The sequence below is a fragment of the Macaca nemestrina genome, chromosome 2 (assembly GCF_043159975.1).
Source record: "Macaca nemestrina isolate mMacNem1 chromosome 2, mMacNem.hap1, whole genome shotgun sequence".
Classification (NCBI taxonomy): Eukaryota; Metazoa; Chordata; class Mammalia; order Primates; family Cercopithecidae; genus Macaca; species Macaca nemestrina.
The window spans coordinates 49,463,039-49,474,636 of NC_092126.1; the positions used below are offsets into that span (position 1 = coordinate 49,463,039).

Sequence of the window (11,598 nt, forward strand, 5' to 3'; positions counted from 1 at the left end):
TGACCCTGTCACTGTCGCATCCTGTCATTCGGCAATTAATTTTCACTCAATGTTTCAAACATTCTTCAGGAGCAGTATGCTTTCAGCTGTGTACCTAAGTGGTGAGTACCCTTACAACCATTCTGCTTTTCACTTTCACTACGGTATTTAATAAACTACAAGGCAGATTCAATGATTTATTATAAAACATACTTTGTATTAGGTGATGTTACCCAACTGTAGACCAGTGTAAATGTTCTGAGCATGTTTAAGATAGGCAAGCCTAAGTGATGATGTTCAATAGCCTAGGTGTATTAAATGCATTCTTTTCAACTTAAGATGAGTTTACTGGATGTAACTCCATCATAAGCCGAGGAGCATCTGTACTATTCAGCAACAGAAAGGAGACAATTACTGATTCACATAACAATGTGAATGAATCCCAAATCATTATCTAGAGTAAAAGAACCAAACACAGGAGTAAATGCTATTATGATTCCATTGATATGAAACTGTAACAAAATGATTCTCTGGCAGTAGAAATCAAAGCAGCAGCTTCCTGGAAAAGAAAATTGGTTGGAAATGACTGATGAGTGAATTTTTTAGGTAATAAAATATTCTATATCTTGATATGAGTGTGGCTTTCAGGGGTGTACATTTATCAAAACCCATTGGGCTGGGGCTAGGGGCAGTGACTAATGTCTGTAATCCCAGCACTTTGGGAGACTGAGGTGGGCGGATCACTTGAGGTCACTTGACCAACATTGTGAAACCTGATCTCTACTAAAAATACAAAAAAAAATGGTTAGGTGTGGTCACGTGTACCTGTAATTCCAGCTACTTGGAAGGCTGAGGCACAAGAATTGCTTGAACCTAGCAGGCGGAGGTTGCCGTGAGCCAAGATTGTGCTACTACACTCCAGCTTGGGGAACAGAGCAAGAATCTGTCAGGAAAAACAACAACAACAACAAAAAACCCATTGGACTACAAATTAAAACTATAAATTATAAGCTATAAATTATACCTCATTAAAACAATACATTAAAAATATTTTAAGATCTGTACTACTGTATTAGTTTTCTATTGCTGTTGTAACAAATTAACACAAACTTACTAACTTAACACAAATGTATTATGTTATTGTGCTTAGGCCAGAAGTTGGAAATTGATCTCACTGGGCTACAATTAAGGACTGCCTTCCTTTCAGGAGGCTTTAGAGGGAGAATCCATTTTTAGCTACTAGAGGCCACTCACATTCCCTGGCTTAATTCAACTTCAAATCAAGAAATGACCAGTCAAATCTTTCTTGCATCACATCATTTGGACACTCTTCTGCCTCTCTTTTCTGCATTTAGGGACTCCTGTGAATACATTGGACTCACCTAAAATAAGGGTAGTCCTTATTTTAAAGTCAGTGCATTAGCAATCTTAATTCCATTTGCAACCTTAATTTCCTTTTGCTTTGCAACATAGCATAGTCACAGGTTCCAGAGATCTGGACACCATTTTGGTGGGGAGGATGAATGAAGGAGTACCATTCTAATCACATCTAGAAACCTAGCCATCGCACCTAATATTGTTTCTATGAGAAAGTAAAAATTATTGAATAATCTGAGCCATTCAATCTATAGCCGTCTGTCAAATGTTTACTATTACAAGACACTAAAAGAGTAATCCATAAATAACACACTTTCTGTGTCTCATTGACAATATCGTACAAGGTATTTTCAGATATATTGTAAGCATTGCAAATTGCTAAATAAGGCTTGATACGGTGGCATGAACCAATAGTTTTCTGTATCCTCTGTTACATAGTAGACACCACTATATTGAGGAAAAATGCTTTTTACTAGAGAAAATACTGGAGCTTCAGATATTTATCCCAAATACATACCTGAACATTAAAATTACTCATTGCTGTGAATGACTAAGAAACAAAAAAAGCAGCAATCCTGCTTGGCAGGTGTCATATTGAGCCTCAAGGTAAAGAACACTTTTGAAATCTTCCGACCGCTGCCATCTCACCCACACTATCAGTTAACAAAACAGAGGCGGGGAGGTGGGGGAGGGCAAGCTCAGATTTAGCGGTTACAGCTAATTCTTCCAAGATACATGTTCCTGTTTCTGTAAGATTTTCTTTAAGACATAGTCTTCAGATTTGTTCCACCTCATAGTGTTGAGCACTAACTTTCCTTAAGCAATATTACAATTATTCTTAGAAATGTGTCAGCAGACTTGACATAACAGAGGAAAACAAAGTGGATCATTAGTTTTCTGTTAAAAACTAACCTTATACCTTTAAGCCTGGAGCACAGTCCCTTGATTTATTATAAATAACCCGGAAACCTTTCATAATTTTCCTAGGCTATACATTCCTGGATCCCACTTCAAAACATTCTGATTTAATTTATCTGGGTTCCAGCTAGTATATCAGGGTTTAAAAGGTACCCACATGATATTTATCCAGTATTGAGAACTACTGTTTTAAGATCAGAGTTAAGAACTACAGAAATAAAGCAAGAACATTGTGTCCGGAATTGGTGGGTTCTTCCTCTCGCTGACTTCAAGAATGAAGCCGTGGACCCTCGAGGTGAGTGTTACAGTTCTTAAAGATGGTGTGTCCGGAGTTTGTTCCTTCAGATGTTCATATGTGTCCCGAGTTTCTTCCTTCTGGTGGGTTCGTGGTCTCACTGGCTTCAGGAGTGAAGCTGCAGGCCTTAGCGCGGAGTGTTATAGCTCATAAAGGCAGCACAGACCCAAAGAGTGAGGAGCAGCAAGATTTATTGTGAAGACTGAAAGAACAAAGATTCCACAGCGTATAGGGGACCCTAGCAGGTTGCCACTGCCGGCTCAGGTAGCCTACGTTTATTCCCTTATCTGGCCCCACCCACATCCTGCTAATTGGTCCATTTTCCTGAGAGCTGATTGGTCCATTTTGACAGAGTGCTGATTGGTGCGTTTACAATCCCTGAGCATGCTGTCACCTCTCAACATGAATGATTTAGTTAAAACAATTTGAGTTTACCACCCCAAGAACTGTATTACAAACTTAACTACTGTCCACAACCTGAACAACTGGTATTTTTGTATAGTAAATTATGTAGACACATAGCCAAGGTATATCCTATAGTTAATACCTGATAGTAATCCCTATATATTTAAGTACATATTTATTGAATCAATCAACCTGTCAAGTATCATCACACAATATTTTGTTCTTCAGTCATCTCAGGATGATTGAAAATATATTAAGAATTTTAAAACACATGTTTTGTTTTTTTTTTTTTTTGACATATTTTGATTCATTTAATGTTTCAGTTTTAAAAAGTCTGAATTCCTTTTTTTTTTTTTTTTTTTTTTTGAGATGGAGTCTCACTCTGTCGCCAGGCTGGAGTGCAGTGGCATAACCTCAGCTCACTGCAACCTCCAACTCCCAGGTTCAAGTGATTCTCCTGCCTCAGTCTGCCGAGTAGCTGGGACTACAGGTGCACGCCACCAAGCCCAGAGCTATTTTTTTTTTATTTTTTATTTTTAGTAGAGACGGGGGTTTCACCATGTTGGCCAGGATGGTCTTGATCTCTTGACCTCGTGATCCACCCTCCTTGGCCTCCCAAGGTGCTGGTATTACAGAACAGTCTGATTTTTTTTAAAGAAAATCCATAGCCCAAACAACGTGTTAATGTTTGTTACTATTTTTAAGTGTGCAAGGTATCGAAGTGAGGTAAGAAATCAGCAGGACTTATTTTCTGAGCAACAATCATGACCCTATTGATCAAAGCAGAATACAATAAAGAAACAAGCGGAAACTAGCAGATGGCGTCAACAGCAACCTCCGGTTGCCTTCACTGATTAAAGACCACCAGCGTTATTTTTAAATGTGACTGTTTAAAAATGCCATGACAACGATTCAGAAGTTACATGGTTTCAGGAATTTCCCCACCCGTTTCCTATAGAATTCTGAAAACCAGTCCCTTAATTAGCATACAATTAAGAATAAGGATAAATATAGCTGGCCAGCAATCTACCCGGACTGCCCCTCTGGACTGCTCTGTTTGGATACACTGCCGCTGCTGCTGCTGCTGCTGCTGCGGCTGCTGCTGCTCTGGTCTGTTCTCACTATGGAGCAGCCACTTTGCTGTACACCGCTACACCGGGCAACTCTGCCTATGAGGAAGCGCTGCTCTGTGGGACAGTGATACGGCTGCACACCGCTACTCCTGGGAACTCTGCCTTTGGGCCAGCCCTATTCTGTCTACGGAGCAGCTATTTTGCTGTAAGCTGTTGCTCTGATAAACTTCTTTCTTTCACAGCTGGCTGGCGCTTGAATTCTTTCCTGAGTGAAGCCAAGAATCCTCAGGCTGAACTCCAATTTCGGATAAGCCTGCATCAGCTGGATAATTTGACAATGAATTTTTTAATAATATTTTTCATTTCTTCTTGATCCATTGTAAGTCCAAGATTTCTATAGTGCTATAACAGATGCAGAAATAAATAGAAAACTGTTTAGTTCAAAAAAAATGAGTCGTATTCCTGGATAGAAATCTTTACAGGAAATTATTTGTTTGTTTGTTTGTTTGTTTGTTTGGGATAGGGTGTCTAACTCTAAATTTTATTTGAATCTTAATATCAAGTAGTGCGTATGTCCCCCCTAAGGGAAAAAGATTCTCAAACAATAGTAAGAAAACAGTTTGATTATAAGTCTTAGTTCTCCTTTGATCCATGAGTTTGATTTGCCTTTATTCGTTGGCTACATGTAATATGGGCTATTCCCTAATCTTCCTCAGATAATTACAGGTACTTTGCTAGGTAACTGTGCACCTGAAAAGGAAAGCTAGTTATAATTTTCATGCATTGGTTCCAACAAAACACTATTCATGAGCATCCAGGCCAAAACTTTTAACAATATTAAGGGCTTATGACGGTTAGGTGGTAAACAGAATTCAAAGTAAATTAATCTCACAGTCAGTTCCGTGTGGCCCAATCCCCACTCTGTGGAGATCTTCATATTTTCTTTATTCATGGCTGGAACCACTATCACAGCGTATTGCAGAATTCCCATACTGGCTTCCTGGTACATAGAGTAAAGGCTGATACAGTACCAAGTAAAAGTAAAAGCCACTGAGCCTCCCTTTTCCTGTCACAGCAATAAGTGAAATGTTGTAATATATGCATAAAGATATTGACGTGCTTGTTGTTACCATTATATATGATATGTATTAAAATATTTCTATTTTTTTCTCTTCTCTTGTACGCAGGAGATAATAGTGAGGGTTACGTATGTGGCTCGCCTATATTTTGTACAATCTCAAAAGAGAACCGTAACAGAAGTAGAGGAAAATAGATGCCACTCAGAGATATCAGACACAAAGAACAGTGACATCATTTTTATGTTTAGTATTTGGACATGACTTTGGGTTATCTCCCATTGAGAGGGAAAAGCCCATTTAAGATCACATGTAGAAAAGAATTATGTTCAGGGAGGCCATTTTATAAATCGCATATTTTTAAAAAGAAAGTATGGTGTGGGAATTTAGGTAGCTATTGTTTCTTACGTGAGTACATTTCTTTCTTTGCTTTTCAACCCGTTGGACCACTAAAGTGAGTTATATGCAGTAACAGATTCTTTGTCCTTGAAATTTCAGTATTATCAGTGATGACCAGGGTAAAAGACTGAGATTTAAATAAGATTTGAGTTATCAAATAGGAAGAAACCAAGTAGAAAAGCTACATGTTACTATTGAGGAGATAACAGGAGATCCTGTATCCTTGTCTTTAAAAACATGCTTTTGCTTGAATTTTGTGAGATACCCCAATATCCTTCCAATAAAAATCTCACATCTCATTTCTCTTATTTTTTATTACTTCTCTTTTCTTTTCAGTTTCTCAGTCATTTTCTGTTTCTTGCAACCAAAGACCCCTAAGTTACCCAGAAATCAGATTCAAAAATATAGACTCAGAGGAATGTAAATATTTTGAATTAAATGGAGCGAAAAGTGCTGAGACTCCTACCCATGTTCAGAGATATAAAAGTGGTGGTCAATGACAAAGAATCTTTAAACAACTACAAGCAGTGACCAGCTGGAACCTGGGCCTCCTGAAGATGAAGTCCAGAGAACAGGTGGCTGTTGCCATAGATCCGCTTAAATAGGATGAGGAATGGTAGGCCCACCAAGTAGAACAGCTACATCTGACAGGCCTAGTAATGAAATTGGAGACAGGAAAGCCAGGCCCTATGGGCTTCAAAGCACAGGATGAAATTCAGAATCCTTGTCTGAGTGTACTGAACAGTCCCTTATTACTTGTAGCTATGCTGCTGAGCACACAGAAAACTAATTCCAGAGATGCATTTTGCACCTTGCTGAATTATAATATTAGCTGAATTCACAAACCTCATGTATGTGAAAGCTAAGGCATTGATTAAGAAAGAGTGGACTAGGTATAAAGTCATAATAACACTCTGGCATCCAATTTCCAGAATTTAAAATGATCTCTCTGCCTAAATAACTTTGGGGTTCTAAATAAGTTACTCGAATTATATGTCTTACTTTTCATGGGGAATACTAACAATATTGTTAGTAGAATTATTTCATGAATAGCTATATTTTAAAGAATAAATTAGATAACCCACACGAAACACTTAACACAGTGCCTAGCACAAAGATAGTATTTGGATGTTAGCTAGTAATTCAAATAAAATCTTTAATAATTTTGAAATAGATGAAAAAGAAGTTGCATTAAGTGTATTTATCAAATGATTACTCTGCTACACAATCTTCATGTTCAAAGAAATTTAATGCATATTTCTTACAATCAGAAATCTTCCAATTATTCTGGGGAGGCCTGAATAAAACTTGTAAAAGTTTAAGTGATAACATAGGAGAACTAGAAGGTCAATGTGGTGAGACAAGAACTCAGTCACAAGGTTTTTATAAGATGAAGTGCTCAATGAATGCTCTTGGTAAAAGGTGTTACACTTTTCTTAAATACCTTCTTTCATTAAATGACTATTTAATCTACTGTATTTGAAGAGTTAAACTCATTTCTACATGTCTTATTTTTGCTTATGTTCTTAGAGCAAGGATCAGTCAGACCTAAATATTTGTTTCAGAACTGCACACTTTGGGTTTTGACATTTATTGTTTTTTTATTTCCTAAGCCAGAAAGTGAATCTTTGAAATCTGGAAGACAGTAATCCAAGTGGAAAATGCTTCGAAAGCTCTTTGTAGTTGGTGATAAGGCTTTATTAATGACAATTGTTCTCACATGATGGATGTACTTGCCATAATACCTATGGGCTTATACTGTGACTATTAGTATTTCCTTGAACAATTCCCTAAGTGACTATATATAATTTAATACACCTAGCCTCCCAAAACACATTGTCTTGTGATTTGTCAGTAGTGAATCTTAATGAGAAAAGTGTCCTCCTTAAATCGAATGTAAATTACTTTAAAAAAATCTAACTACAGATGAAACTTACTTTTAAAAATATAATCTTGCAATTCATTTATTAAAATTTTGTTAATTAAATCATGTTTTCCATTGATTTGCACTATTATATTAGAGATGTGTTCTTATGGTAAGAAATTTGACCAAAAATGAATAAATATCACAACTTAGAAATGAAGAGTATTTTAGGTTACATATTCAAAAAGAAAATATTTTGCTGAAATAATATGTAAAAACGTATTTGTAAAGTTTTCTGCATTCCTGTATATGAATTAGAAAAATAATACCTTAATCACATAGCTATTATTAGGAAAAATTAAATAAGACTTTAAATGTTATAAATTTCACAGTACTCTGCAGTATTTTTATCATCATCCCCTTTACAAACAATGTGGCTATATCTGTAGTTTGCCTTGCTTGCTATACAAATGCTCAGATGACCATCTGTACAAAATGGTGCTCAGAATCATTTACATTTCTCTTTCTCTTCTAAGTTATTTCATTACCTATTTAGCAATAATTTCACATAAAGACAATAACATCTATTTTGCTTAACTTTTCTATTGATATCCAGTTTCCAACAACATTTTAGCTTTCTATTTACTTTTAAAATGTAGTTTGCAGCATAGCAAGTGAGTTCCTCTTTCAGTAAAGATTGAGGACAGAGAATTTGGGTCATCTGGCCTAGAGTGTTTAATAGTTTAAAAAACATCAATCTGGTTTCAAAGAGGAAAAAGTGACATAAAGATGTTTAGCTGACCCCTTCTCACTTTATTTATATGGATCATCTCATGATTCTAATTCAAACATAATAGCAGAAGTTGGATTCTCTTCATGCTACAATCATGTAAGAGATGTTGCTAAAATGTACATTTGTCATATTCCTTTAAATACACCCAGAAAGGATTTATTCTTTCCATTCTGTCTTCTCCATTCCACTACCATAACTTGAGCCAGGTGGACTTTTCTCTCCCTGGACCATATATCCCAATAATCTAATATAACTACACATAACACCAAATCATTTCACATGAGATGCTTATCTAATCTTCTACTTACCTCACTAACCTTATATTCTTGAAAACAACTCTAATCGTATTACTACAAAAAATATCAATAGCTCATTACTTAAGCAATAAAATTCAAACTCTTAAATCTACAAGTGAAGATCTACTGTCATTGACCCCTGCTTTTCATCCAGACCCCAATTCTTCCTGACACTCCCATGAAACTGGAGTACTTACTCTTTCTTGTCAGTACCATTCCAGCACTCCTACCTCCATTTGTGTGCTTGTGCTAGTCCCGGGTATGCTGCCTCCTTCTTCCCACACTGATGATCACAGCCAAATAGAAAGTCATTCATTGATTTTTTTTACTATCAAAACATTTAATTATTCACTTAAGATAATGGCCTCCACTTCATCCAAGCTGCTGCAAATTATAGAATTTCACATTCCATTCTATGTATCTCCTAAATCTATCAAAATAAAGACAAATAATTTAATGCTCATTTGCTTGATTTATTTCTGTCTTAAATTATTTGGAGTACTAGTAAAAGAACGAGATTAGATTCAGACAATCTCTAAGGCTCCTAAAGTTCAAAAATTCTATTCCGGGCACTCAGAATATCATGACAAAATGTGAATATTTCTGTTGACTAAAGTGGTATATTAAAGCTTGTGTTTGACTAAAAGTGAACTGCTGGATGAATTTTCACAATGTAAACACACCCAAGTAACCAACACCCAAAGAAACAGAATGTCAGCAGCACCCCACAAAAGACCTCTAGTAACCCCTTCCAGTAGGTAACTGCTATCTTGACTTGTAAAAACACAAATTAACTGGAAAGTTTTGGAATATCCAGGACATGGAATTTCTCTCACAGTTTGTACTGTTTTGTGTCTGGCTTGTTGTCATTGTTGTTTAACATTATGTTTGTGAGATTCATCCAAACAAACAAACAAAGGTTGTGTTTGAAAGACATTTGCCAATATTTGTTTTTAAGTTACTGTCAATACTTGAAAAGATCACTAGATGTAGATGTTCTTAGCCTTCCAAGGTACCATGATTTCTTCATTTCCTGCTCTACCTAGCACAGAAAGCACCTAATTCTTATTAAACACAATCAGCAAACTGTAGAAGTATAATAATATTGTTAAAAAATCTAGTTCCCAGCCAGGTGCGGTGGCTCACGCCTGTAATCCCAGCACTTTGGGAGGCTGAGGTGGGTGGATCACCCAAGGTCAGGAATTTGAGACCAACCTGGCCAACACGGCAAACCCCATCTCTACTAAAGGTACAAAAATTAGCCAAGTGTGGTGGCGGGTTCCTGTAATCCCAGTTACTCAGGAGGCTGAGGCAGGAGAATCGCTGGAACCTAGGAGGTGGAAGTTGCAGTGAGCCAAGATTATGCCATTGCCACTGCACTCCAATCTGGGCAACAAGAGCGAGACTACGTTTAAAAAAAAAAAAAAAAAAAAAAAAGCTAGTTTCCATTTAATAACTCTCTAAAAAATCTAGATCCCTTAAATTAAATTATCCTGTTTAGGCCACAGTGGTAAATATTTAGCAAACTACAAAATGTTTAGAAAACACTATATAGAAAATGTTGCTTCAGAAAATAGTCCACACGTCTTTGAGAAGCTAATTTTTTTTAGGTTTAATATAATGACTTCAGCCATCCCAAAAGATGTAGTCAGACCTTATAAACTGATAAGCACAGTTGTTTTGAACTGAAAGTTTTTCTTATCTATAACTTCTCAATTACAGTTCAAAAACTAAGGGAAAGTGGCTGTTTATATTCAGTTTTCTGAACAGTTTAGATTTGGATCAAACTCGGATACTTTAAAGATCGGCTTTGTTAAAACTTTGACAATACTTGATGGATCCCAAAAGAGAGGAGATTCGAATCATTAGAATAGGTTCTATGGGCAAGAAAAATGAACTGAAATCAATTCAACATCTCCAGATGAATTTCCATCATTTTCACAGCAGTTCAGAAGACAGAAGATAGATCTTTACCCTTTATTCATTTATTCATTCATCCAACAAATATTATTGAACATATACTGTGTGTGCCAAGCACTGTTTGGAACAATGTGCCCCAGCAGTGAACAAGTAGGCAAAAGTCCCTACCTCATGGAGCGTACATTCTAGCAAGAAAAGAAAGATACAATTAATAAATAAATTATGCACTAACTTAAAAGGCAGTTTTCACTACAGGAAAGAGAAAAAAAGATATCTGGGTGAAAATGGTGGCATGATTTAAAATAAGATAACCAAGGAAGGCCTAATGGATGCTGTGGTTCTTGAGCAGAGCAGACTCTCTCTTTATATTTGCCAGGCACCCTTGGTAGCCAAGAAAGGAGCTGCCAGTTTCAGGTAGGTGTTTCTCCTTGGCTTGGAAAACTCTGCTCTGTAGGGAGTGAGACTCGGCAAGATGGGAAGAAGAACTGGCACCTCTAAAAGAACAAACACAGGGCAGGGGTCCATTCATTTCCCACATTTGGAAGCAGTGCTGGGGGACAGACAAGAAGAAGATGAGAGAGATAAATAGGGGCACATCTCAGGAAAAACATCCCAAGCTGAGGGGACCACAAAGGCTCTGAGACCAAAAATGCCTGGCAAATTTGAAGAAGCTAGAGTTGAGGCAGAGTCATCGGGGGCAAATGGTGGCAGATGCAGTCAGCATGTAATAAGGGACAGAAGAGTGGGATTCCGCAAAGGCTTTTAAGGACTGTCTTCTCATCTAAGTGAAGTGGGGTGGGGGTTGTTACTACAGGATTTTGATCAAAGGAATGATGCAATCAATTTTGTGTTTTAAAGAACGTCTCAAAAAAAAAAAAAAAGAATCATGATAAATATCAGAAAGTACTAAAGAAAAGCTTAGTAAACATCTTTAAGTAAATATTTTAATCTACTTGCATTCTCATTCAGGGTGTCATCTCTTTACATCAATTGTTACTTGCATAAATAGTTCTGTGGGCCTGGAGAAAAGAAGAGGCTTTTGTTTTACTTGCAAGTAGATGCATGGTTTTGGAAAAAGCCCTGCATCTCTCTGCACTTTTTTGTCCTTATCTTTAAAATTAACCTATTAGGCCAAATGGTCAAATATTATATCTTAGTTTGTGAAAAAGGTCCTGAAAATGTGCACTACGAAGTTTCTGGAAT

General features: G+C 36.8%; 1 long non-coding RNA gene across 1 annotated transcript; it reads left to right on the forward strand.

Annotated features, from left to right (window-relative positions):
* The first annotated feature begins 4,173 nt into the window (after positions 1–4,173).
* On the forward strand, positions 4,174–7,470 carry LOC105470025 (uncharacterized). The gene is made up of 2 exons (XR_980204.3): positions 4,174–4,426; positions 5,859–7,470. It is a non-coding gene; the product is annotated as an uncharacterized lncRNA (long non-coding RNA).
* The last annotated feature ends 4,128 nt before the right edge of the window (positions 7,471–11,598 follow it).